Source organism: Mauremys reevesii, linkage group 13 (assembly GCF_016161935.1).
Source record: "Mauremys reevesii isolate NIE-2019 linkage group 13, ASM1616193v1, whole genome shotgun sequence".
Classification (NCBI taxonomy): domain Eukaryota; kingdom Metazoa; phylum Chordata; order Testudines; family Geoemydidae; genus Mauremys; species Mauremys reevesii.
In genome coordinates, this window is record NC_052635.1 from 7,504,485 (window position 1) to 7,512,281 (window position 7,797).

The window sequence follows — 7,797 nt, forward strand, 5'->3', positions numbered from 1 at the left end:
ACATACTCTTTGTTAATATCCCAAAAATTATAAAGAATACTTAATATACAAATGAATCAATTATAGAGAAAAAACAGGACAAAAAGGGTTAATATTTACTAACAGATACTCACAAGGGTAATCACTGAGTAACTACTCTGAATTGGTGTCAAATATCAGAGGGGTAGCCCTGCTAGCCTAGATCTGTAAAAGCGGCAAAGAGTTCTGTGGCACCTTATACATGCATCCGACGAAGTGGGTATTCACCCACGAAAGCTCATGCTCCAATATGTTTGTTAGTCTATAAGGTGCCACAGAACTCTTTGCCGCTCCCTCTCTCTGAATTGAAATGTCTGATTCCAGATTTACACTGTGGCAATGTGAGTCTCATAGCAGGGTTTGTATTTTTCTTTTAATGGCATGTTGCTAGCTAGCTAGAGGTACACGGGGCTAGCTAGCTAGCTAGCTAGCTTGATGGTGATATACATAGGCACAGCTTTGTTGAAGTCAGTGGGGCTACACCAGTGTATCCCAGTTGATGAAACTAAAAAGACTGAGGGCTAGATTTTTAAAGATATGTAGGTGCGGAGTGGGATTTTCTAAAGTGCCTAGGCACCAAACACTCTTTGATTTCAGTAGCTGTTGGGTGCCTAGCTGCTTTTGAAAATCCCACCAAGCAACTCAATAGCTTTAAAAAATCCAGCCACAAAAGACTAAGAGAGCTTGGCTTGTTTAGCTTAGTAAAATGCATGCTGAGAAGGGTTCTGATTGCCCTCTATAAATGCACTGGGAGAGTAAAAATGAGGCAGGGCAAATGCTGGCACAAGAACAAATAGAGATAAACTGTCTGTGAGTACATTTAGTCTGGAAATTAGAAGAATGTTTCTAACCATCAGAGGAGAGAGGTTCTGGAACAGCCTCCCAATAGGGCCAAACAATCTAATTAGTGTTAACATGGAGCTGGATCCTTTTATGATTGGGATTGTACAATATGGTTCCCAGTGAAAGCAGGGAACTGGACTTAATGAGCCAGGAGGTCTCTTCCAGTCCTATGTTCCTATGAGCTGGCCCATAATGACCACATGGAAATTCTTTTTTCTCCTCCTTCCACAGATGAGCTATACCGGTGAAATTGCACAGCGGAATCACAGCATGCTGACCTACTTAATTTTCTTCAGATTCTGGAGACATCCAGAGACTCGAACAATACTTTGTGTAGGTTTCTCCATTATCTATACCATCGCCCTGACAGGAAACATCCTCATCATCTTTCATTGGACCAGATTCTGTTGGGGAGAGAGGCAAGCTTTCAAGATCACACAGAGCTCTTCTTCAAACCCTAAAGAGACAGGCATAGAGCACATACAACTCTAAAGCTCTATCCACTACGCCACATTGCTTACCTAGTTGTATGCTGGCCTCCTTATCAACCTGAAGTGTCCTTCTAATGATGACTAGAGATCCAGAATAGCCCAGAGAGCAGTTCCAACAGGATCTTCTGTTAAATTTATCAGTGGGTTTGATCCCAGAACTAAATTGCTACCCTTCTCCTTTGTGAAGTCAATGGCAGATTCGCTATTGGTTTCCATGGAGCCAGCTGAGTTTACAGAGATCAAATCAAATGTCAGTTAAACTAAGTTCTTAACCAGATACTGAGAACATAGTTGGGAATTGTTCTTGCTTTGAGCAGGGGGTTGGACTAGATGATCTCCTGAGGTCCCTTCCAATCCTGATATTCTATGATTCTATGAACTCCTGTAATCACTCACCTTCCCCTAATCCTCAGAAATGTTTGTGAACACACTACAATAACCGTCCATATGTACACCTTCACACAGCTGTGGCCCCTTAATATTTTTATCATGTGTGCAAACAAAAATGTCACCACACTTCTACAAACATGTACACACACAAATTAATTGCCATATACATGTCCAGAAATGCACACACATGTATATGGCTGATTGTGCAAAAATGTAGCCAGAGTTCCCCTAAAACACAAACACACACACACACACACACACACACACATACACACACACACACACACATTATCCCTCTCCCAATTCTTCAAACACCACACCCCCTGCAACCCACGCAAGTACACCCCTGTGTGCACTCTTTCTCACACATGACTTATTAAAACAAAAAACTAGAGGAAGATGTGAGGTGCTAAATTTGCAACTAGATATCCAACAATCCAAAGGTTGTGGGGGTGTTTGCATCCCCAGGTTTAGTTTTGTATATTGTAGTGATAAGGGCCAGGTGTGAATCTCAGATCTAGTTCCAGGTGTAGGATGCAACCTCTCTAAAATTTCAGAACTGGCATTTTGGTTGATCCCCATGAATATTTATCCAAGAAAATGTGTACAGCTGTGCTAGACATGAATGTGTTTCTGTATATGGGATGGCCCTGAAATTATGGGGTCTAAATTAGCTGTTCCCACTCAAGAAAGATCTTGGAGTCATTGTGGATAGTTCTCTGAAAACATCCACTCAATGTGCAGTGGCAGTCAAAAATGGTGAACAGAATGTTGGGAATCATTTGGAAAGGGATAGATAATAAGACAGAAAATATCATATGGTTGCTATATAAATCCATGGTATGCCCATATTTTGAATACTGTGTGCAGATGTGATAGCCCCATCACAAAAAAGATATATTGGACTTGGAAAAGGTTCAGAAAAGAGCAACAAAACTGATGAGGGGGTATGGAATAGCTTCCTTATGAGGAGTGATTAATAAGATTGGGATTTTTCAGCTTGGAAAACAGAAGACTAAGGCGAGATATGATAGAAGTCTATAAAATCATGAGGAGTTTTCTTTACTCTTTCTCATAACACAAGAACTAGGGGTCACCAAATGAAATTAATAGGTGGAAGGTTTAAAACAAACAAAAGGAAATATTTCTTCACACAGCACACAATCAACCTGTGGAAATCTTTGCAAGAGGATGTTGTGAAGGCCAACTCTATAACAGGGTTCAAAAAAGAACTCCATAAATTCTTGGAAGATAGGTCCATCGATGGCTAGAAGCCAGGATGGGCAGGGAAGGTGTCCCTAGCCTCTGTTTGCTGGAAGCTGGGAATAGGCAACAAGGGATGGATCACTTGCTGATTACCAAAAACAACAAGGAGTCTTTGTGGCACCTTGGAGACTAACACATTTATTTGGACATAAGCTTTCCTGGGCTAAAACCCACTTCATCAGATGCATGGAGTGAAAAATACAGTAAGCAGTATAAATATTACAGCACATTGATGATTACCGGTTCTGTTCATTCCTTCTGGGGCACCTGGCAAAGAGAGAATCAGGGAACTGAATAATCGTAAATAATATCAATGCATTTGACATCAGGAGAAAAAAGCGTCAGCTAGTCTAGTGCAGAAGGAACTGGACTGGAACTCAGAAGAACGGGATTCAATTCCCAACTCTGCTACTGTCGTGTGACCTGGAGCAAACCTCATTCCCTTTACATGCTACTGTTTCACTTCCCATTCTCACACTTTGTCTCTTAGATTGTCAGCTTTTTGGGTCGGGGCATCTTTTTGTTCTATGTTTGTACAGCTCCTAGGACAATAGCATCCCACTCCATGGCTGGGGTTCCTAGGATCTACCACAAAACAAATACTAAATAATAACAAACAATAGTTTGATTGTAAAGCCTATCTCTCCCTATGTATTTGGAGAGTCAACTTGGTTGGGGTTAGAGCTAGAGAAAGCTTTTTGATAAAAAGAAATTCCTGAGGCTATATGGGGCTCTATGTAAATTGGTTTTTTAAATGGTGAAAGGTTGATTTCTATTAAATATTCAATTTTATTAATGGGCAAATTCATACCAAAAGGTTTCAGTTTTAATTGACTCTTTGGAAGTGCTGTCTAGTTTACATAGAAAATTTCGGAATATTCTATTGTGAGATTTCCAGATTGAATCATTTCTGAACATTTATTTCTGCAAAGCATTTTTGATATTTTGACTCTTTGGGATGAAAGCAAATGCCAGAATATTTCCCATGGGACAGAAATTTCCAGCTAGCTCCAGGTTGGGTTGCTAGGTGCTATCGTTACACAAATAAGAATAACAATAATAAAAGAGAGATGTTGGCATTATTCAAAGCATCAGAAAGATATTTGAATTTCAGTCGGTTCTGGGTGCCTTACCCCCTTTGGCCACATTGAAAATTTCAGCCTGACTCAATATAGGCAGGATTAAACCAAATACACCTGTGTATACTTATGTGCAGGAAGTTTAAACAGCCACTTAATGAGTTATTGTGCTGTCCTAATTAGTACTGGAAGGGGGCATAATGTGGGAGTTGTCCCAGTGATGTCTTGTGAGATCTTGAATAAGGCAATTAAATCTTCTCTGCACTGGAGTCAGTGAAGAACCTTTACTCACTGAGAGGTAGGTAAGGGGTTCCTGGGTTGGGCTCAGCAAAATTCTCTTCATACAGGATCAGATTGTGGTACTCTTACACAGGTGAGCAGCCCTCTTGACTTCCATGAGGATACATACATGAAAAAGTACCTCATCAATAAGAGTAAAGGTGTCACAGGTTGCCTACAGAAGATATTAAAGGTTTTCAACATTATAAGAGCCATTGGCATAATCTAGTGTTAAATCAGTGATTTACCTCATTAATCAGGAGAAATCACTCCAATTTACTGCACATTTATATTTTCCACCATCTTTAACTTAGCTCTTTATTGTTAAGACTGTTTGCAGTGATGTTGTAGCCATGGTGGTCCCAGGATATGAGAGAGACAAGATAGGTAAAGAAATATATGTTCTTAGAAAAACATCTGTTGGTGGATGGTACAGGCTTTTGAGCTACACAATGCTCTGCTTCTGGTCTGGGGAACTGCCCACTTCATTTCAAGTGCCCACTTCCAGCATGTACTACCCCTTCTGCTTAACAATCTGCCCCAACTTGTATTTAGCTCAGACACTATGCTTCCTTCCCCAGACTGGAAGAATTGTTTTGTGTAGCTCAGAAACTCATACCTTCCACCAACTGAAGTTGGTCCAATAAAAGATATTACCTTATCTATCCATTGTGATAGACCCAGGCCAGTTGAGTACAGCAGAGTAGTAGAAGGCAGATATACTGGCCACTGGATAAGCAGTTTTCTGTTCTCGAGCAGAGCGGGGCTGCTCCAGGCTAGGGTAGACACACGACTCCAATTAGCCTGCAAAGAGTCAGGTGAGGCTGGTAAGCTAATGTAAACACTTGACTCTAATTAAGGCCCCTCTGCTACTGTAAAAAGGCTCAGTCTGGTCAGGCCAGGGAGAGACAGGGAGCAAGAGGAGAGGAAGTGGGGGTGAAGGGTTGGGTAATGAAGACACCCTCAAGCCACTAGAAAGGGTCCTAAGGTAAGGGTGAAGAAGGCATTAAGAGAAAGAAGTGGGAGAGCTGTGGGGAACTGGCTCCGGGAAGTGAAACAGCTCTGCTGGTGAAAGGTCGGCTGCAAACAGCTGCTGCCACCAGAGTCCCTGGGCCGGAAACCAGAGTAGAGGGCGGGCCCGGGTTCCCCCCAACCTGCCACTACAGAAACACCTCCTGGGAGGGGAAGTCAGGCCCCTGTCAGGACAGGAGGCTAAACTGTTCTGAAACAAGCCCCCAGGGACAACAGAGACTGTGGGAGTTCTCTCACCAACCTCCTCGCTGGCCTATGATGAAAAGGGCTCAGTAGATTGTAACTTTGGCCCTAGAGAGAGAAGGGCTACATGAAGGTTCGCAGTGTGGCTAGCATAAACCACCTGGAAGCGTGGGAATCACAGGGGCAAGTTCGGAGCACTGCCACCGTATCTATCTATCTATCTATCTATCTATCTATCTATCTATCTATCTATCTATCTATCCTCCCCCTCCCCACTACTCCTGCCGCCTCCCCACCCCCTGCTTACCCCTTCTCTATATAGAGCAGGGTGGGGACAGGACAGAGAGAGCTTGCTGGCCACAGCTGCTGTCTCAACTTCCTGAATTTTTTAAAGGCAATGTACTTAGAGTGGGGTCAGCATACTTAAAGGGGCAATGCACATCTCTCTCTCTCCCTCCCACACACAGGGTGTGTGTCTCTGTCTCCGTCTGCCATGCTGTCTCCCTTCCCTCCATTTGTGCTGCCTTGTAGAGTGTGAGGCTACATTAACAACAATGTGTTAGTCCTTGAGGGCTCAGCCGAATGCTAGTTTGTCTTTTTGCAGTAAGGCATTCCCTGGGAAATATCCCACCCTCTTCCACCCTCTGACTTCACCTCAACCAAGCGTCACAATCATTATTGCTGTGTACACTATTAAATTGTATGTTTAAAACTTATACTGTGTGTGTATATATATGTATATATATATATATAAAATAGTGTGTGTGTGTATATATATATATATATATATATATATATATATATATATGTATATATAAAATAGTTTTTTTGTCTGGTGAAAAAAATTTCCCTGGAACCTACCCCACCCCCATTTACATTAATTCTTATGGGGAAATTGGATTAGCTTAACATTGTTTTGCTTAAAGTCACATTTTTCAGGAACATAACTACAACGGTAAGCAAGGAGTTACTGAATGTTGTTGCTTCGAATAACTGTAATCTACCTCTGTTTGCAATGTATTTTAAGATTGAGGCTATGGTATACCTGGTAGTGAGCACATATGTTTTGTCTTTCAGTAGATAAGTATCATAATTAAGTCTGCAGGATTTTAAATGGATTTATTATTGTTATGATTATTGTTATTATTGCATAACCGAAAACTAACAAGAAGATTGCCTATCTTTCCAAATGTCAAAATTTTGTTAGCATATAGGCCTAAACCTCCAAGATTCTAATGGAACTGTTATCATATAGGCAAGACTTCATGAAGCTTTGGAAAAGTAATATGGAGAGAAGTAATAAATACTTTACTAATAAGTAGAAAGATATTGCTTATAGAGGAAAAATATGTTTAAGAGCCAGTTTCATAACAGACTTTTAAGATTGTTTTCATGACTAGGACTGGCTAATAAAGTTGTAACTGAAACCACGATGTAAGTGATAAGTAGGTAGACACATTTTAAAAGGAGAAGCAATGGAAATTGCTAGCCAAAGAGTTTTATTATTGGGACTTGAATCGTCTTGTGGAAAATGATAAATAGAAACTGGGAATGGCTGAGCCATTACACACATTAAATCTATTTTCCGGATGTTAAGTATCCTCACAGTTTCTTGTCAAATGGTCTTAAATGGGCTATCCTGATTATCACTACAAAAGCTTTTTTCTCCTGCTGACAACAGTTCATCTTAATTAATTAGTCTCTTAGAGTTGGTTGGGCAACTCCCATCTTTTCATGTTCTCTGTATGTGTATATATCTCCTCACTATATGTTCCATTCTATGCATCCGATGAAGTGGGCTGTAGCCCATGAAAGCTTATGTTCAAATAAATTTGTTAGTCTCTAAGGTGCCACAAGTACTCCTGTTCTTTTTGTTAAATTTGAGTTTATTGCCAACCGTAAAGGGCAAAATCAAATGAGTGGTTAAGACTCTTGTTTTGAATCCATGCTAAGCTCTTGATAAATACGCCAAAGTAGTTCCGGTTCTTTGGAATTGGAAATTGAAGTCAATCCTATCTTTCAGGATGTCACAGATCAAGGCGAGATGCACCTTCGACCCCTTTCAGTCTCCCTGAATGCATTCTTCCAGGTGGCAAATCCTGATCCTTCATCTCTATGGAGCAAATCACACAATTCTTCCACTCTTTAGACTGGATCCTTGAGATGCATCCCCTGTGTACCAACCAGGATTACTCTGCAGGGCTGACTGGATTTGG